The sequence below is a fragment of the Salvelinus sp. IW2-2015 genome, unplaced genomic scaffold (genome assembly GCF_002910315.2).
Source record: "Salvelinus sp. IW2-2015 unplaced genomic scaffold, ASM291031v2 Un_scaffold2730, whole genome shotgun sequence".
In the NCBI taxonomy this organism is placed as follows: Eukaryota; Metazoa; Chordata; class Actinopteri; order Salmoniformes; family Salmonidae; genus Salvelinus; species Salvelinus sp. IW2-2015.
The window spans coordinates 67002-89203 of NW_019944034.1; the positions used below are offsets into that span (position 1 = coordinate 67002).

Sequence of the window (22202 nt, forward strand, 5' to 3'; positions counted from 1 at the left end):
CACTCAGATTTACCTTGCCCATCATCTAAACTCTAACGGCTAGACTATCGCTGTCCACCTCTACACTCTACCGATAGGCTACCTGCCCATCTCTACACTCTAAAGCCGCTAGACTAGCCTGCCACCTCTAACACTTCCTTAACCACTTAGTTATCATATATTCTCCTTCATCTTTCTACACTCTTAACGCATAGGCTACCCTGCCATCCGTCTACGAAGTCTAACCACTAGGTTCTACCTGTCACCTCTACACTCCTAAACCAGCGTAGACTACCTGCCACCAGTTCTTACACTCTAACCACTAGACATACCTGCCCCTCTTACACTCTAACCACTAGACTACTTGCCACCGTCTGTACACTCTAACCACTTAGAACTATCCTGCCGCTCTACCCTCTAACCACAGGCTACTCTGCCGCCCTCTAACCACTATGGTATGAGTATTATATGATTGGTATATGAGTAATGATGGTAATAGATCATTATGATGGTATGGAGTATTTTATATGTATATATATGTATATTAATGTTATTATTTGGAGTATTATGATTGTGTATAGAGTATTATGAATTGGTATTGGATATTATGATGGTATGGAGTATATGGATGTATTATGATGGCATGAAGTATAATGTATGGTATGGAGTATTATGGAGTATTATGATGGCCTTGAATAGTATTATAGGTATATTATGTATTATTGATGGTATAGAGTATTTATGAATCGGTATGAGTATATATGTATATTGTATGTATATGTGATGGAGTATTATATGGTATGGATATTTATGATGTATGGGTATATATGTATTTGGTATAGAGTAATTTATGATCTCTATTCCAACAAGGAGGAGCGCTGTATTGTATGTGAAAAAGTATTATAATGTATACAGGAGTTATTCTTGGCCCACTAATCACTCACCTAAAGAAGTGATTCTTCTATTGATCCTTATCTATATTATATATATTATTTATAATATATAATATCTCCTATTATAGTACAATCTATAAAATATACTAATTATCTATCATAATTATCTCTCCATACCTATCAATAATACTCTATACCATCATAATACTCTATAACCATCAAATACTCAATTGCCATCAATATACTCATTAATATAATCTTCCGATACCATCTATAATACTTCACGCCATCTATATTAGTACTTTTCATAATAACTTCATCCATCAAATAGCACTTTTTTTCCTATACCGATCATAATACTTCTAATACCATCATATACTACCATACCTCATCAGATACCTATACCAATCAATAATTATTCCATACCATATCATAATCTATAATATCTTACCATCATAAATACCATACCATTCATTAAACTCTCCATACATGGGTTAGGATGGGCGGCAGGTAGCCTAGTGGTTAGTAGGGTAGAGGGCAAGGTTAGTTCTAGTGGTTAGAGTGTTAGAGGTGCAGGTAGTTCTAGTGGTTAGAGGGTGGCATGAGGTGGCAGGTAGTTCTAGTGGGTTAGATGTAGAGTTGGCAGGTAGTCTAAGTGGTTAGAGTGTAGAGGTGACAGGTAGACTCTATGTGGTTAGAGTGTATGAGGTGGAGGTAGCCTAGTGGTTAGAGTGTAGATGGGGCAGGTTATCTGGGTTAAGAGTGTAATAATGAGGTGGCAGATTGTAGTCTAACGGTTAGATGTAGAGGTATGGCAGGTAGCCTAGTGGTTAGAGTGTAGATGTGGCGAGGTTATGTTCTAGGTCGTTAGAGGTTGTAGAGAGCAAATGCAGGTAGTCTATGTTTAGAGTGTAGAGAGTGGCAGGGTAAGTCTCTATAGGTTAGACGTGTAAGAAGGTGGCAGTTAGCTTCTAGTGGTTAGAGTGTAGAGGTGGCAGGTAGCTCTACGTGTGTTTTTATAGAGTGTAGAGGTGGGCAGGTAGCTCTAGTTGGTTAGAGGTATGAGGTGGCAGTAGCCTATGTGGTAGAGTGTAGAGTGCGGCCAGGTAGTTTAGTGGTTAGAGGTGGCAGGCTAGTCTGTGGTAATGTAGAGTGACAGGTTAGTCCTATTGTGGTTTAGATTGTAGAAGGTGCAGGTTTAGCCTATGTGGCTTTAAGAGTGGTAAGGTGGCAGTAGCCAGTGTGGGTTAGACGTGAGGAAGAGGTGGCAGGAGTACGTCTATGGTTAACGTGTAGAAGGTGACAGGCAGTCACTATGTTACGAGGGTGTAAGAGGTGACAGGTAAGTCAGTGGTTAGAGTGTAGGGGGGGGCAGTAGCCTACGTCGGTTAGAGTGTAAGAGGTCGACAAGGTAGTCTAAGTGGTTAGAGTGTAGAGGTGCACAGGGTAGCCTAGGGTTAGAGTGTAGAGTGGCAGGTAGCCTAGTGGTTAGAGGTGTAGAGGCGGCAGTAGTCCTAGTGGTTAGAGGTGCATGGTGTCTATCGGTTAGAGTGTAGAGGTGACAGGTAGCCTAGTGGTTTAGATTGTAGAGGGGCGAGGGTAGCCTAGTCGGTTAGGTTAGAGGGTTTGGCCAAAAGGTAGCCTAGTGGTTAGAGTGAAAGGTGGCAGTAGTTATGTTAAGAGAGAGTGAGAGGTGACAGGTAGCCTAAGTGGTAGAGACTGTAGAGGTGACGGGTAGTCTAGGTGGTTAGAGTGTTGGAACGAATCATATAGACCGTACCAAATCATAGATAGACCTATGTACTGAATCATGCAGACCTATTTAAAAACCTTCAATATGTAAGACCTATTGTCTCGAATCAATTAGACTATTGGAACTGAATCATACAGACTATTGAAACTGAATCAACATCGACCAATTCTAATCATGCACTAGGACTAAAATCAACACAAACAACTTTAATGATGCTTATATAAGTAGTGAATCTAGCATCAGTACTGTACTGACAAAATATTGTCCATGAGGTATGTTCCTTTCTGGCTGCTCTGTGTATCCATGCAGTTGGGATGGAGGGACGTGAGGGCTAGCTCAAGGGGAGCGTATGCAGCTGACCCACCCGGGCCACCAGCTCCAGCCATCCTGGAACGTAATGATCCAGGGAGGGAGTCCCCATCTTGCCATGGGCCAGCAGTCCCGCGGCAGCCCCTCGGTCCTCAGCTCTCCACGTCCTGCGGTCCCCACACACCCACAGTGGTACTCTGGAAGCATCAGCCCCAGCTTTGGTCACCACGTTAAAGATTCCTCTTGATGTCCGGATGTCACAGTCCGAATGTGGACCAACTTAATTGCCACCCTCGTGGACGTGGACTCCTTGATGGACTCCAGGTATCCCTGCAGAGAGGTGTATAAGTCAGCCTTGGCGACAGAGCTGTTGGGGTGAGATCCAGAGGAGGTAGTGTAGGTGGTGATGTTGACCACAGAGCCCAGATGGAACTTAGTGTTGTTACGGAGACGAACCAGGAAGCTGGAGACGTTCCATTCCTGACAGAGCAGGAGGCTGACGTCATACCAGCTGTTGATCACCAGCAGGGAGTAGAGCAGCTCCACCTGGGGCAGGGCCGGGTTCTGCATCGGCATCTGGAAATGGAGAGGGTTCTGAAAGGAGGGAGAYACAGTACCAGTCAAAAGTMTTTTACTATTGTAGAATYATAGTGAAGACATCAAAACTATGYAATACCACATATGGAATCATGTAGTAACCAAAAAASTATTAAACAAATCAAAACYTATTTAAAATGGGAGARTKTTCAAAGTAGCCAGCCTTGATGACAGCTTTGCACAKTCTTGGCATTCTCTCAACTCTCCTCCACTCCTGACTACATGTGCTGCCATAGAAACGGAATCAATAGAACGGGCGTCCCCATTGAAGTCAATGATGGCATAATGGATGGACTGGTGGCCACTACAAAGAGCAAAGCAGGAAGTAAAAGCAGGAAGTGGACTGGCGGCCATTACATGAGCCACATCAGTTAACATCATTTGATTGAACATTATAAATTACCATGGAAATTATTACATCACAATACCAGTGTACCTGAGAGTTTACCAGTCATATTACCAGGGTTAGAGGTTCCAAGCCTGTTCTATTTACCAGTCATATTACCAGGGTTAGAGGTTCCAAGCCTTTCTATTCAATCATTTTTATGTGTACTGCCCTACAGTGGGGCAATGCCTAGGCAACCGAAGACTCGTTTGCTACAACACCATTTATGTTTCAGCAAAGACAACAAAGTTTCATCACGTTTAAGAGTACATGTAACAAACTCCACTCCACAAATGCCGGACCACACTGTCTTCAGTCAGCTATTCGTTCTACACAACAAAAAAAAGTATTGTCCAGTCCTATAGTTATCACTGACGTTGTTTTTACTTATAATTTATGCTCCAGATAAGTAGCTGGACTTAGACTGAAACCGTTGTATTGATCTTAAAACATTATCTCAGTAGATGTGGCGTTCATCATACTGCTACTGCTGCTATCCTCCTTCCTTCCACGTCCCTGTTTCATTCTCTCCCTCTTTCTGTTCCTGTCTCTTTCTGTCTCTCTCTCTTCTGTCTCTCCCTCTTTCTGTCTCTCCTCTTCTGTCTCTCTCTCTTCACTCTGCTAAATCTGGGTACAATGCATAATGTCTCTGTTACTGAGACTTACAGTACCAGTCAAAAAGTTTGGGCACACCTACTCATTTAAGTTTTTTTTTTTTTTTTTACTATTTTCTACAATTGCAGAATAATAGTGGAAGACATCAAAACATTTAATAACACATGTGGAATCATGTACTTAACCCAAAAAAGTGTTAAACAAATCAAAACATATTTTTAGATTCTTGGAAGTAGCCACCTTTGCCTTGATAGGACAGTTTTGAACCTCTCCGGCATTTGCTCTCAATCCAGATTCACCTCGGCAATGCTTTTCCAACTCTTGAAAGAGTTCCCACATTATGCTGAGCACATCTGTTGGCTGCTTTTCCTTCACTACTGTGGTCCAACTCAATCCCCAAAACCATCACAAAGTTGGTTGCGAAATCGGGTGATTGGTGAGGGCGCAGGTCAATCTGAGTGCAAGCACTTCCATCACCTCTCCTTTCTTGGTCTATAGCCCTACACAGCCTGAGGTGGTTTGGCTGTTCTATTGGTCGTTGAAAAACAAATTATAGTCCCACTAAGCCGCAAACCAGATGGATGGCGTATTCGCTGCAGAATGCTGTGGTAGCCATGCTGACTGTGTAAGTGTGCCTGAATTCTATAAAATCACAAAACAGTGGTCACCAGCAAAGCACCCACACAACATCACACCTCCTCCATGCTTCACGTTGAACCAGACATGCCAGAGCATCATTCTGTTCACCTACTCTGCCTTCTCCCCACAAAGACAGCAGCGATTAAGGAACTCATCAGACTAAAGACGAGATTTCGCGACCAAGTCTGACTGGTCCATTGCTCGTGTCATGCGCAAGCAAGTCTCTTCTTCTTACATGGTGTCTTTACAGTAGTGGTTTATTTTCAGCATTTCGAGACCATGAAGCTGATTTACGCAGTCTCCTCTGAAAACATGATTGGATGTTGAGATGTGGCTGTACATTGAACTCGCGTCCCTGGGTAAGGCATTTATTTGTTCTGCAATTTCTGAGATTGGTTAATGAGAATTTGTCCTCTGTAGCAGAGGTAACCTGGGTCTTCTTCCTGTGGCGGTGCCTTATAGAGCCAGTCTTCAACAAGTGGCTTGATGGTTTTTTTGCAACTGTACTTGAAGAAACGTTTCAAAGTTCTTGAAATTTTACCACAATTGGCACTTGACCTTCATGTCTTAAAGAATGATCGAGACTGCTGTTTCTTTTTCTTATTTGAAGCGTTCTGCCGAAATATGACTGGGCTTCTATTTACCAAATAGGTCACTATCTTTCTTTACCACCACCCCGTACCTTATCACCAACCACAAACTGAATGGCCTCAAACTGCAATTAGGACAGAATTCTACAAAAATAAATATTAACAAGGCACACCTGTAATTGAAATGCATTCCAGGTGACTACCTCATAAGAGCTTGGTTGAGCAGAATGCCAAAGAGTGCTGCAAAATAACTGTCATTCAAGGCAAAAGGGTGGCTATTTGAAAGAATATCTAATATCAAATGTATTTGATTTTGTTTAGATTATCCTGTATTTTTGACGTTACACATTAGGATTCAGCCAATAGTGTGTAGATAAGTAATTTCAGTAGTTATTGATGAGAAAATACCACTATTCTTCTCTACCCAATGTAGAAAGAAGAAGAGAAACAGAGATAAGGAAAAACCACTTGACATCGTAGGACGTGTCAAACTTTTGACTTAGGTACTGGAGATTCTCCTGTTTGTACATTGTGTTCACGCACGTCCAAATGAGAGAGTAGAAATAATACAGAGACTATGTTATGTATTCTCTGATGTCTGACTTGTAGGCCATCTCTGAGTGAGTGTTACTAGGTAGTCCTCCTGCTTTCTGTACTTTATTCCTCTGTCTGTACTGTATCCTTTGATGTCTGTACTCGTAGTCCTCTGCTTTCGTACTTGTAGTCCTCTGAGTGGTGTACTCGTAGCTCCTGCTGATGTGTGTACCGTAGTCCGGCTGATGTGTTAACTCGTAGTCTCTGATGGTGTACTCATAGTCCTCTGATGTGTGACTCGTTAGTCCTCTGATGTGTGTACTCGTTAGTCCTCCTGATAGATTGTGTACTCGTAGTCCTCTGCCACTGTGTGTACGCGTAGTCTCCTGATGTGTGTACTGTTAGTCGCTCTGATGTGTTGCTACTCACGTAGTCCTCGGATGGTGTGCTACTCGGTCTGATCTGTGTACTGTGTCTCTGTATTCAGTCTACTGACGCTGATGCGTGTCACTCGTAGTGCCTCTGATGCGTTACGCGTAGTCCCTCATAGTCATTATTAGATCCTGGATGTACTTGTGATCCTCTGATGTGTGTACCTCGTACGTTGTTCGAAAGGATCTGGAAAGATCAGGTGGGACGGTTAGTTTGACCTCTCCAGACTGGTCACGAACGTTTATATGATACGGCTGATTGATACCTAACACTCTGTACCTTAATGCAAAATCACTAAATGAGTCAATATTTGTCGTACTTGCCTCCCAATTGGTTTAAACTCCTTCTCAATCCACATTACACTATGGAAATTCAAACAATCCTTATTCATCCGCATAATTTACTACCAGCAGCCTAAATGGCGTCCCGTAGATGTCAACACAGAAAGTTAACTAGCAGAAAGCATAACGAACTGCAAGATGTTCCAAACCTGTGCAAAAAACTGACGGCAAGGAGTGGTCAGAACTGTCAGCATAACAATAATGATCTGCCAAAAGATGTTCAGAACTCTTCAGCAATAAACAAAACTCAATGATCTGACACAAGGAAATGCCGTATCCCAGAACCTGTCAGCAACTAAACCAAACTCAATAAATATCTACAAAAGGTGATGGTTCGCAAGAACCTGTCAGCAATAAACAAAACTCATAACGATCTAGCAAACAGAAGATGCGTTCCAGAAGCCTGTACAAGCCAAGTAAAACAAAACTCAATAAATATGATTGCTGACAAAGGTGATGTTCCAGAAACCTGGTCAACAATAAACATTCTAAAAAGCAAATATAGATGATTGCCTCTGGTATACTGCCAGCTGGCAGATTCCGTCTCCAATTAAAACTATTTCCCTCCCTCAGCTGGCCTCCATACACACCACATTCGCCCGAGCCCTGGTTCTAAACCCCATTATAAAACTAACTTTAGCCTCCATCCCGCAGCCCTTGCGTGCTAAACCCCATTATAAAAACTAACTTTAAGCCTCCATCCCCAGCCCTGGTGCTTAAACCACCATTATAAAACTAACTTTAGCCTCCATCCCCAGCCCTGGTGCACAAACCCCCCTTTATAAAAACTAACTTTAGCTCCTATCTCAACCTTTCCCCAAAACCCCTATGTCACAAGTAACAATTCCTCCAGTGTCTCCAGAAAGGGGATATTTCTTAGTTTGGGGTCCAGATCTGTTTGTGCTCTACCAAATCTGTGGTGTTATTGCATGTCAATTAGTGACAAGGAGTTAGGAGCACAACCAGACTGGCACTCAGGCTAAGATTTTTTTGCATATAACAAGTGAAAGGACATTGGGTGAGGTTCTTACTAAGTAACAGATGGAATTGTTTTACGATGGTCATACCAAGGATCATTTATCTATTTGATTTGAGTTTAAAGTATAATTTATTTATTATTTATTTTCAGCAAACTTGAAGGAAAAGGAAACCGCAAAACACTGCTCTGATAGTATCACCGATATTTAATAAGCTTACGGATCGGCCACACGGCCTGTCGTCAGAGCTTTTGGCATTTTTTGAAAGTTGCAGCCCTTATGTAGTACTCTCACCCACATCCGTTCTTACACCACGAAGGGCGTGGAGCAAAGGAAAAATAAATAATACTAACAAATATAACAATGTGCAATTCATAAATATTACAAAAAGTGTATAAATAAGGCGTATTGAACACTGTCTGTATATTAATCTCAATGAGACAGCAAGTTCATTAGTCATTGGGTACATCATATGAAAAACGTCAGAATTAAATCTACAAGAAGACACACATTTCATGTTCAATTCACAAGCCATACCATACAAAGGCATTTGCGAGTCGAAATTAATCCTTTTGAAACAATGTCTGGAGGGGGAAAATCGAAAACTGAGTGAGTTGATCCCAACACAGGGTGTTCAAAGGGATATATTGCTCTAATTTAGGAGCCAAGCCCTATTACAAACAACCTTCTATCAGAAAAACCTAATATATGAATATCTTGAGTTGCAGAATGAGCCATAACGTCCAGCGTTGATACCATTTTACCGAAAATTACACAAACCTAAAACACAACAAGGCAACGATCCAGGCAGACCAATGTTGCAGGAATAGCTCAATCTAGAGCCATTGTCAAACTTTTAGGACTCTTTTAATTAAAATCTCATGTTGGCAATCCATTGCCATCATATGTTAAAGCGACTCTATAGACTCATAACACAAGATCTCGACACAATAACGGTTTACAAGAAGACCTGTATTTTGGTCACATTAGATGTCGAGAGTCCTTTATACCAGCATTCCCCATGTCGGGGGGCTGGCAGCACTAGCCACACCTATTTGGCAGACATTGAGATACTAATGAATATCCACCAAACAAACTCATTCTGTAGGCGGGAATTGCTGAATATGTTTTGACGTACAACTATTTCAGGTTTTGATGATAATACTATCTCCAAACGAATGCGAACAATCGATTGGCTCTACCATTTGCTCCGAGCTATGCCAACCTCTATATGGTTCTTTTTGAAGAGACGTTTATGTTAATAATAAAACGAGAATCCATTTTGAATAAAGTCCTTAACAGTGTTACCATATATGAGGATGACATTATTTTGTATATGGGTGAGGAAACTGAAGAAGAACTGTCAGAATATTTATGGCACTTACTCAACGGACATTGAACCCCAATCTCAAAATTCCACTAAGTTGAACGTGACACTAAACGTGTTACAATTATGCTCGAATATGTGGATTGAGGAAAATCCAAAGGGAACCTTGTTAAAGTTATTATAGAAAAAGAAACGACAGAGAAATACTCTATTACAGGGTGACAGCTTCCACCCTTGCAGCCATAAAAAAAAGAGGACTTCAAGGAAGCCAATTTTCTTAGACTGCGCCGTATATGGCCCACTCCACAGAAATGCAGTTATCGGTTTAGAAAAAGCAGCGGGAGATGCGCATGAGGTTTCTAAAAAGAGCTATTACGTCACAATGTGTGATGAAGCTCATAAACTTGCATTGGAAAAAACACGAGATGAACTGCTACAAAAAAACCGACTAAAAGACCTACAGAACATTCAACGTAATGTGCAAACAAACTACATATACATTTGAATCGCGAAAAGTGGAGAGGTTGGTCAAGAAACAACTGCGCATATTTTATCATCGGACCCCAGGCTTTGCCGCTGAATTTAAATATCCACCACGTATTGGTATAGGAGAGGTCGCAATTTACGCGATAAATGGTTCATGCCAACTCGCCAGCACACTTAAGAAAATTAGCCAAGCACTTTTTACGCCCTCTACCAAAATGGAGCCTATAAATGCAAGGGATGCGACAGTGCAACAATATGATGAATGTCAATATTCGGTTCACCCACCACACAGGAAAAAGGTTCCAAAAAATACATTATTACGTGGTTCCACCACCCATGTTATTTACATTATTAAATGTCCATGTGGGCTCTTTTATGTCGCGATAAAAACCACCCGCTCTCTCAAAAGAGAATTAGTGAACAAAAAAGTTCAATCAAAGGAGGAACCGACAGGGATTATCCAGTCGCTGTACATTTCAATGACATGAAGCATGACATTTCCACCTTTAGATTTTGTTGCATAGAGAAAAGTTAGATACAGACAGGGAGGTGATATTAATAATACTTGAGTAAAGAAGAATGTTTTTGGATTTCACCCTCCAGAACATGTTTCCAAACGAAAGGACTTAATGATGAAATGCCTTTGTATTTTATGCTGTGAATTGAGAACATGAAATGTGTGTCTCTTGTAGGATTATTCTGACGTTTTTCCATTATGAATGTACCCACATGACTAATGAAACTTGCTATGTCCTCATTGAGATCATAGTACAGAAAATGTCGCAATACGCCCTTATTTATACACTTTTGTAATATTTAGAATTGCACCATTGTTTATATTTGTAGCCACTATATTTATTTTTCCTTTGACCTCCAACCGCCTTCGATGTGTAGAAACGGATGTGGGTGGAAGCCAGTCTACATAAGGGTGCAACTTATTCAAAAAATCCCAAAAGCTCTGACGAAGCCGTGGTGCCGATACCGTAAGCATTATTAAATAATTCGTGAGCAGATGACTATCAAGAGCAGTGTGCGCGTTCCATGTTTCACTTCATCTTTTTCAATTGATGCCATCACCTGCAAATAAGATTCTCAGATGATGCGAGTGCCTTTTGTATATTTGTGATTTTCAGCAAACTTAACATGTGTAAATATTTGTATGAACATAACAAGATTCAATGACTGAGACATAAACTGAACAAGTTCCACAGACATGTGACTAACAGAAATGGAATAATGTGTCCATGAACAAAGGGGGGTCAAAGTCAAAAGTAACAGTCAGTATCTGATGTGGCCACCAGCTGCATTAAGTACTGCAGTGCATCTCCTCCTCATGGACTGCACCAGATTTGCCAGTTCTTGCTGTGAGATGTTACCCCACTCTTCCACCAAGGCACCTGCACTGGACATTTCTGGGGGGAATGGCCCTAGCCCTCACCCTCTGATCCAACAGGTCCCAGACATGCTCAATGGGATTGAGATCCTGGTCTCTCCAGAGAAGAGCTGGTGGTCTGGGGCCTCATTTATAAAAGTGTGCGGAGGATTCACGTCAAAAGGTGGCATAGGGATGAAACACAGATATTGCTTACGCACAAAAATATTCTTATTTATTTAATCACAATCCCCTCGAAATTAGGCGCACGTGAGCGAGCGTCTTGTCCCAGCCTTTTAACGCCCATAGTTACTTATAAACGCCCTAATTAATATTCAGCCATACTGACTGTATGACGACAATTACGGCATAWCCCGACAGAAAGGCTAAAAAAAGGAWTTTCACCCAGTGTGAAATTGAAGTTTTTATAGGGAGAAATATATTGTTTGGTGGACACAGTGTGGGCATTACAAATGCCAAAAAGGTGTTTGAGTGGCAGCATGTGGCGGACGCTGATGGCTCAGAAGGTCGGACCATCTCAGAAATAAAAAAGTGGTCCGACATAAAAGTGGAGGCCAAAAGGCATATAGCCTTACACAGACAAAGTGTTTGCGCCACAGGCAGGYGAAAGGGGACACCGGAGCTCAACCCCCGACTTGCCGGTATTGTGGAGTGGTGACGGAGGTGGAGGGCGACACGGACATGCAAGATGCACCGGATGATCCAGGTATTCCCTCGTTTGAAAAGAGTAAAGCAAATGCATTGAAGTTGTGTTTAAACATTTTACGCAAACAATTGTGACATGTTCTATTGTTTTGAGTCGCTGCGTGTTCCAGCGGGGTCGGTGGTGCTGCAGCTGAGCAGGAGCAGAGTACGCCCAGCACCTGCGTCTCCACTGCACCTCGTGCGTCACAACCCTCCAGCGGCCGTGTCCTCACATATGCAAAGAAACACCATTGACGCTGTTAATTAACGAGTTTGCCAAGGAGTTGAAGTGGGACAGGCACGGCTTGGTTTCTGGGGTGCTTCTCTATAAAGCTGGGCCCACTACAGCACAGAGATCCAAGAGAACAGCTCTTGGTAATCAGAACCGGCTCATAAGCCACTCATCAATCTTGCTGGTCTCTGAAATTCCGCTCTCTCCGAGTTCTTCCATTCGACAAATCTTCCAACAGTGCCAAAGCAGCCATTGTGCGTCACTACGCATTGTAATTGCATACCTTTTTATAGCCACCCATTTGATTGACAAAGCTAGCCAAATTGCGTAACACCTTCAGGTGTGGTAANCTAGCCAAATTGCGTAACACCTTCAGGTGTGGTAATCACCCTGATTGTAACTGACAATGACAGAGGGACATTATCACATTGACATTCTGCGCAACGAACATGTCATTAAAATATATAAAACAGTGCACTCGTATCTGCCCGACTGAGGCATCGAAAACGGCATCAGTTTAAACATAATTTGTCCTACTGTTCACCTTTTATTTATGAGAATACATTTCATAACATGCAACTCTCGTTTAATAATTACATATCCAATTAAATATGATTCCCGGTTAAACTGTACAACATATTTGAGGGGTTCTTTTGCAAAAACAGATATCTTCCTTTGTCTGTCTTATCCTAGTTTTTTTGTGTGTTTTTTTTGTGTGCACTCCAGGGAACTCTTCATATATAATACGTGAGAGGTAATATTTCAATTTATTTTACACAATGGCATCAATTTCAAAACGTTTCTCGAGTAGTTTCTAATTTCTCCAGTTTCTGTGCGTACATAGAGGACCGCACATTCTCCCATAAAGTTTGTTTTTTACAAATCCCAAAGTTTGCTTAGAAAGTGGCGTACGTCTTCTTTTGTGCCTAGCAACATTTATAAATGAGGCCCTAGGTGTCTCCAGAGGGGCAAGATGAGATGCTTAGTGAGGCTGAATAATTTCCCCATGGTGCCGGGTATACAGTATAGTGAAGTCTACGACAGACAGAAAACAGGCTAATCTACTCAAACTAAAGAAAAAGCTTTTCATCTCTTCATGGATTAATCTCCATAATGACAAAACAAAGACAGGATGTCTTGCCAGTTTGTAATAACAAATGACCTGATAGGTCCTGCTGTTCATTACAGTAGAGTTCTAAATGACCTGATAGGCCCTGCTGTTCATTACAGTAGAGTTCTACATGACCTGATAGGTCCTGCTGTTCATTACAGTAGTTGTTAGACGTATCTGGGTCCTGCTGTTCATTACAGTAGTTGTTAGACGTATCGGAGTCCTGATGTTCATTACAGTAGTTGTTAAACGGAAGAAAACGGACTGAAACAGTGAGAGAGTGTCCGCAAATTGTCCAAGATGTGCTCATTTTGGTTTTCCGTTGCAAAATGTTTTGCTAAGGTATGCGCTGATGAATATGACCCAGGTAAAAGCCGGTCTTTTGCTTGATCCAGAAATGCTGTCCAGAGAATCCGTATAGCTCCACATTGACATAATTGGTTGACGTTAGGGCTGGCTCGGTATGTCCTGTATAAACCAAAAATAATTTCCTTCACAACTTCCTTCACAACAGCTCCAATCTGTGAAGCACAAGAAGTAAGAACGCCCTGACTTATGCAGAGGCCGCATCACAGCAAATGCTGTACGGCCAATGCAGAATCCGGAATTACCATAAATCTGCTTTAACTCATTGCGCTGTTCAGCCAGCATCAACGTAATGAAACCACTATGGAATGTAACCTTTAAGAGGGTTTTTTCTAGCCTGGATCCCAGATCTGTTTGTGCTTTCTTGCAACACCTCATGGATTGTTTGGCATGACAATGACAGCAATGGAGTTGGTAGGAGCACAAAKAGATCTCGGATCAGGGTATAGAAGGAGGCAACAGATCTGGGACCTGGGTATAGAAGGAGACAACAGATCTGGGACTTGGGTATAGACGGAGACAACAGATCTGGGACCTGGGTATAGAAGGAGACAACAGATCTGGGACCAGGGTATAGAAGGAGACAACAGATCTGGGACCAGGGTATAGAAGGAGACAACAGATCTGGGACCAGGCTATAGAAGGAGACAACAGATCTGGGACCAGGGTAAAATTCCCCCCAAAGCAAGTATTTGCACCTTCCTGTCCCGTTGAATGATTTGACAATGATCTGACAGATTGACAATGATTTAATATTAGACCTGCGGTGAGTATTACAGTCTGACAGACAGTCAGTAACCAGAATATTAGACCTGCGGTGAGTATTACAGTCTTGACATTGCAGTCAGTAACCAGAATATTAGCCCTGCGGTGAGTATTACAGTCTGACATGCAGTCAAGTAACCAGAATATTAGCCCTGCGGTGAGTATTACAGTCTGACAGACAGTCAGTAACCAGAATATTAGACCTGCGGTGAGTATTACAGTCTGACAGACAGTCAGTAACCAGAATATTAGACCTGCAGTGAGTATTACAGTCTGACAGACAGTCAGTAACCAGAATATTAGCCCTGCGGTGAGTATTACAGTCTGGACAGACAGTCATAACCAGAGAATTAGCCCTGCGGTGAGTATTACAGTCTGACAGACAGTCAGTAACCAGAATATTAGCCCTGCGGTGAGTATCACAGTCTTGTCAGTTCGAAGTGCAATAAGACCAACACAGTATCCATGGGGTTAGTGTCCGCCCTGAGAGTGTGGGTATGACCAGTCGTTGACCCAGGTCAAGTCATACCAAAGACTCTAAAAGTGCTTTTCCATTTTTCACTCAGAAATAATTAGCTGGATTGGGGGTAAGACCCTGAGACAAACTAGTGTCCTATCCAGAGGGTGTACTTATACATGAAGCTCTCACACCCTACGGTGTGAACCATGTCAGGAAATGAATTACTTTACTTACCATACAAGTCAAAAGTTTGGACACACCTACTCATTACATGGTTTTTATTCATTTTTACTATTTTCTACAACCTGGAATAATAGTGAACAAATCCAAACTATGACTCTTCCAAGTAGCCGCTCTTTGCCTTGATAACAGCTTTGCATCCTCTTGGCATTCTCTTAATGTACTTCTTATGGCTGGGGGCAGTATTGAGTAGCTTGGATGAATAAGGTGCCCAGAGTAAACTGCCTGCTACTCATGCCCAGTTGCTAATATATGCATATTATTAGTAGATTTGGATAGAAAACACTCTGAATTTTCTAAAACTGTTTGAATGAAGTCTGTGAGTATAACTGAACTCATATAGCAGGCGAAAACCTGAGAAGAAAATCCAACCAGGAAGTGGGAAATCTGAGGTTTGTAGGTTTTCAACTCATTGCCTATCGAATATACAGTGGGATATTGGTCATATTGCACTTCCTAAGGCTTCCACTAGATGTCAACAGTCTTTAGAACCTTGTTTGATGCTTCTACTGTGAAGGAGGGGGGAATGAGGGCTCTTTGAGTCATGGGTCTGGCAGAGTGCCATGAGCTGATTTCTGAAGACAAAGGAATTCTCCGGTTGGAACATTATTGAAGATTTATGTTAAAAACATCCTAAACATTGATTCTGTACTTCGTTTGACATGTTTCTACGAACTGTAATATGACTTTTCGTCTGAACTTTCGCATTGACTTGCCCGCGGGTCGTGAGTTTGGATTGTGTACTGAACGCGCGAACAAAAAGCAGGTATTTGGACATAAATGATGGACTTTATGGAACAAATCAATAATTTATTGTGGAACTGGGATTCCTGGGAGTGCATTCTGATGAATATCATCAAAGGTAATTGAATATTTATAATGCTATTCTGAAATCTGTTGACTCCACAACATGGCGGATATCTTCATGGCTTGTTTGGGCTCTGAGCGCTGTACTCAGATTATAGCATGGTGTGCTTTTTCCGTAAAGTTTTTTTWAAATCTGACACAGCGGTTGCATTAAGGAGAGGTTTATCTAAAGTTCCATGTATAATACTTGGCGCCCTGCACTTTCACTGGCTGTTGTCATATCGATCCTGTTAACGGGATCCCAGCCATAAGAAGTTAACCAGTTTCATGAGGTAGTCACCTGGAATGCATTTCAATTAACAGGTGTGCCTTGTTAAAAGTTAATTTGTGGAATTTCTATCCTTCTTAATGCATTTGAGCCAATCATTTGTGTTGTGGCAAGGTAGGGGTGGTTTACAAAATAGAGCCATATTTGGTAAAATACCAAGTCCATATTATAGCAAGAACAGCTCAAATAAGTAAAAATAAATGACAGTCCATCATTACTTTAAGACATGAAGGTCAGTCAATACGGAACATTTCAAGAACTTTGAACGTTTCTTCAAGGGCAGTTGCAAAAACCATCAAGAGCTATGATGAAACTGGCTCTCATGAGGACCACCACAGGAAAGTAAGACCCAGAGTTACCTCTGCTGCAGAGGATAAGTTCATTAGAGATACCAGCCTCAGAAATTGCAGCCCAAATAAATGTTTCACKGTTCAAGTAACAGACACATCTCAACATCAACTGTTCAGAGGAGACTGCATGTTTCAGGCCTTCATGGTCGAAATATTGAAAATAAACCACTACTAAAGGACACCAATAAGAAGAGACTTGTTTGGGCCAAGAAACACGAGCAATGGACATCAGACCAGTGGAAATCTGTCCTTTAGTCTGATGAGTCCAAATGTGGATTTTTGGTTCCAACCGCRYTGTCTTTGTGAGACACAGAGTAGGTGAACAGATGATCTCCGCATGTGTGGTTCCCACCGTGAAGCATGGAGGTGGTGGTGTGATGTTTTGTGAATGCTTTGCTGGTGACACTGTCTGTGATTTATTTAGAATTCAAGGCACACTTAACCAGCATGGCTACCACAGCATTCTACAGTGATACGCCATCCCATCTGGTTTGCGCTTAGTGGGACTATCATTTGTTTTTCAACAGGACAATGATCCAACACACACCTCCAGGCTGTGTAAGGTCTATTTGACCAAGAAGGAGAGTGATGAGTGCTGCATCAGATGACCTGGCCTCAACCCAATTGAGACGGCTTTGGGTGAGTTGGACCGCAGAGTAAAGGAAAAGCAGCAAACACGTGCTCAYCACATTTGGGAACTCCTTCAAGACTCCATTCCAGGTGAAACTGGTTGAGAGAATGCCATGAGTGTGCAAAGCTGTCTTCAAGGAAAAGGGTGGCTACTTTGAAGAGTCTCAAATATAACATATATTTTGAACACTTTTGGGATTACTACCTGATTCCATATGTGTTATCTTATAGTTTCCATGTCTTCACTATTATTCTACAATGTAGAAAATAGTAAAAAAAAAACAAAAAAAACAATGAATGAGTAGCTGTGTCAAATTAATTGAATTATTCTGTAGATAAATGTGAGTGAGATAAACCTGACTTAGATGAACCTGACATATAGGACTGTGATGCAGATTGATGGAGTAAATTGGTCTTACATTGCTAATCACTGCTGTCCTCTCCTCCACTCAAACACTCACACACATATATTCCCTACGTATTGAACTACTGACCAGGGTCCATAGCCCTGGTGAAAATAAATGCACTATGGTAGCTATCGCCCTGATTGAAAAGAAATTGCAGTATGATAGCTATGGGCCTGGCAGTAGGATCACTCATGTACTATGCGGCCCTGGTCGAAAAGAAATGTACTATGTAGCTATGGGCCGCTGTGATAAAAGAGAATGCACTATGTAGCTTGGGCCCTGTTAAAGAAATGCACTATGTAGCATGGCCCTGGTGAAAGACAATGCACTATGTAGCTATGGCCCTGGTGAAAAGAAATCCATATGTAGCTATGGCCCTGGTGAAAAAATGCACTATGTACTATGGCCCTGTGAAAAGAAAGTGACTATGTAGCTATGGCCCTGGTAAAAGAATGCACTATGTAGCTATGGCCCTGGTGAAAAGAAATGCACTATGTAGCTATGGGCCCTGGTGAAAGGAAATGCACTATTGTAGCTATGGGCCCTGAAAAGAAATGGCACTATGTACTGATGGCCCTGTGAAAGAGTTGCACTATGAGCTATGGCCCTGGTCGATGCACTAGTAGCTATGGGCCCTGGTCTGTAGTTGCACTATGTAGCTATGGCCCTGTCCGTAGTCTGACTATGTAGCTATTGGGCCCTGTCAGTAGTTAACTATGTAGCTATGGGCCCTGTCGTAGTCTACTATGTAGCTATGTGCCTGGTCCGTAGTTCACTATGTAGCTATTGCCCTGGTCCGTAGTTGACTATGTAGCTATTGGCCCTGGTCCGTAGTTGCGACTATGTAAGCTATGTGCCCTGGTCCGTAGTTCACTATGTAGCTATGTGCCCTGGTCGTAGTTGACTATGTAGCTATGGCCTGGTCTAGACTTAGTATGATGCCTGTCGTAGTTCACTATTAGGGAATAGGGTGCATCGTGACCATCAAACAACAAACTCCTTCTAGTGTTATTCATGCCATTGACATGCAGTAAAAAGCTATTAAAATGCCTAAGAGCAGGTCGTGTTTTGCTGTGCTGCTGTCAATAGCAGGTGGCAGTAAATAGCTATTAAATCCCCCTGGGATTCTCCTCTGTTAGTCTCTACGCCAGCCTCATGAGCAGTAGTGGTTAGATCTAACCCCCGGATCTCTCTCTGTTAGTACTCTACCCAGCCTCATCAGTAGTAGTGAGAAGAGATCCCAGGGGTGTAGATCTAACCACTATCCTCCTTGATGCTGGGTAGAGACTAATAGAGAGATCCAGGGGTGTAGATCTAACCACTATCCTGCCTGATCTGCTGGGGTAGAGAATAGAGAGATCCAGGGTGTAGATCTAACCACTATCCTGCCTGATGCTGGGGTAGAGACTAATAGAGAGATACCAGGGGGTGTAGATCTAACCACTATCCTGCCATGATGCTTGGGTAGAGACTGATAGAGAGAGATCCCAGGGGTGTAGATCTTAACCACTATCCTGCCATGATGCTGGGGTAGAGACTAATAGAGAGACCCGGGGGTGTAGATTAACCACTATCCTGCCAGATGCTGGGTAAGGACTATAGAGAAGATCCAGGGCGGGTTTAGATCTAACCACTATCACCTGCCTTATGCTGGGGTAGAGACTAATAGAGAGATCCCAGGGGGTGTAGATCTAACCACTATCCTGCCATGATGCTGGGGTAGAGACTGATAGAGAGAGATCCCAGGGGTTTTGCCCCTAGTACTACACAGCTAATTCAAATAACCAATTAATCTTCAAGCTTTGATATTTTGAAACAGCTGTGTAGTGCTGGGGCAAAAAATAAAAGTTGTGTTTGTGTGTGCGTGTGTGTGTGTGTGTGTGTAAAACGTGGGCATATGTTGTGATATTTTTGGGATAGATTGTTAATGGAGTGTGAATTTAGCTGCCCACGTTACACAGGACAAGTTAATAAAAAATATGAACATTTACTCCTCGAGTTGAAATCCCAAAAGCAGCATGAGGAGTGATGTCCGTGGCGCTGAATTATTAACAAACGCACACCGTTCCTTCTTCAACGGTCCATGGTTGTACTTTCTAAACTTGAGCGCTCTGTTCGTACACCGCACACGGCAAAGACAATATTATGTTGATAGTACACCAGTGTTAAAGCCTACAGACAGTATCTGCCTTACCTTACTCTGCCGTTTGAATACATTCTGGACAACACTGATGACGGGAATCTGAAGCGTTGACGCGATGAATTCCATCTTCACCAGGTCGTCCCTGGTCTGAGGGAAAGCCATCATAGCAGAAACTCCCTGGACTATAACAGTATGACAAACACACTCCAGAAAGGACATAGGGTCTTCACAGACCGGGGTAGAGGAGGAGAACGTGGGTAATTCCCCGAGCCCCGCGTCCACAGCCATCACTACCTCCAGTGAGAGGTTATATGGTAACAGACCGGCCATGCGATTCAACGTCTCCGTGGCTAATAGGATAGAGTCCCTCGGCATAAACACACTTCTCTCACTCTCGTTCTGTTTGTACATGTTTTTACTTTTACCCCCCCTGTCCCTCTCCCCGTCCTTGTGTTGACTGTTTTCCGACGCCCTATTCGCTAGGCGTAAATCGTGTTCGTTGACACTTTTGGTAATATTTTCCAACTGTCTCTCCACTGCTTCCCTCGTGCCGCCGTGTATATCCCATTCATCCACGGGGACAGGGGCTTCTTTACCGCCTCTGAAGGTGGAAACGTGACTGAAGAGCCGCGGCTGCAGTTGCAGGGCCCCCACGCGCACCGTGTGCCCAATCCGCTTGAGGATTTGACAAGGCTGCGGGTGGGAGAGACACACTGGCATCAGAACGCACAACAGCAAGGTGCATGGTGCGAGCAAAGGGAGCAGCACAAACCGGACGAACGCAACCCAAATCCTGAGCCCCGTCATCACGCAACAGGGACCTCCGACCACACCGAAAAACGGATCTCCACTCGTTCCCCTGCCCCTCTTGATGTCCCAGCGCAGCACCGGTTAGATCTCTCCGTCTCCCATGTAACTGATCTCGGTCAGACACCAACAGGAGCGAGCGCGGGCATAACTCACGCACAGACACAAAAATATTGGCCAAACCTGCAGCTTTTCATCTAAAAATATTATAAATAAATGCATTTATATAAGAAATATGATCGAATGATCGAGTTTCCGTTTGGTTTGCAGGTCAATGGAAAATACCATATTAAGAAAAACTATGCAGATTTGGGAATGATCAACACATTGTTACAGTTTGGATATTATTCATAACTTATTGTTAGGTTCCCTCTCATTTTCTGTTAGTAAAATACGTTAACTTCCAAAAATAAATTCCATTATCATCCATTTGATCTGGAAATAAACATCTGATATTCTCTTTCTCCTTTCATCCACTAGACACTCTCCAAACGTCTGCTAAAAAAATACACTAACGCAGGAGCCCGCGGGTTCACCCTTCCTGCCACTTGTACTGATAAAAACATTTGTCACGGGACAGTTCACGTTTCGGTAAAACTGCAGCTGAAAAAAGACAAACTCAAAATTTGGTCTCGTTGACCAATCACTCTTCCTCGTCAAAAAGCAGTGAGCTTCAAGGAACCAACCACATAGTGAACTGTGTGTATGTGTTGTGTTTATTTTCCCCGAGAGTTTTTAAAGGGTTTGCGACAAATACGGTATCAATATCATTAGCAGTGGTGTGTATTCATGGATGCCAAAGGAAGACAGGCTTCCCCAAATATTTAACCAATAAAGTAATTAAAATGATGAAATAATTTATCTTTCAAATCAAACTTTATTTGTCTCATGTGCCGAATACAACACGTYTAGACTTTTACCGTGAAATGCTTACTTAACCAACAATGCAGTTCGAGATGAGTTTAGAAAATAGTTAGTAGACAAAAATAAAAAGTAAAATAAAAAAGTTACAATAAGAATAATAAGGTTACAGTTGAAGTCAGAAGTTTACATACACTTAGGTTGGAGTCATTAAAACTAGTTTTTCAACCACTCCACAAATTTCTTGTTAACAAAACTACAGTTTTGGCAAGTTGGTTAGGACATCTACTTTGTGCATGACACATGAATTCTTCCAACAATTGTTTACAGACAGATATTTTCACTTATAATTCACTGTATCACAATTCCAGTGGTCAGAAGTTACATCAACTAAGATGACTGTGCCTTTAAACAGCTTGGAAATTCCAAAAATATGTCATGGCTTAGAAGCTTCTGATAGGCTAATTGACATAATTTGATCAATTGGAGGTTACCTGTGGATGTATTTCAGGCATACCTTTAAACTCAGTGCCTCTGCTTGACATCATGGGAAAATCAAAGGAAATCAGCCAAGACCTCAGAAAAATAATTGTAGACCTCACATGTCTGGTTCATCCTTGGAGCAATTTCCAAACTCCTGAAGGTACCACGTTCATCTGTACAAACAATAGTACGCAAGTATAAACACCATGGACCACGCAGCCGTCATACCGCTCAGGAAAGAGACGCGTTCTGTCTCCTAGAGATGAACGGACTTTGGT

At 42.2% G+C, this 22202-nt stretch overlaps 1 pseudogene; it reads right to left on the reverse strand.

The window, feature by feature from the left end:
- Positions 1 to 2956: 2956 nt before the first annotated feature.
- On the reverse strand, positions 2957 to 20580 carry LOC139025459 (glutamate receptor ionotropic, NMDA 3A-like; annotated as a pseudogene).
- Between the last annotated feature and the right edge of the window lie 1622 nt (positions 20581 to 22202).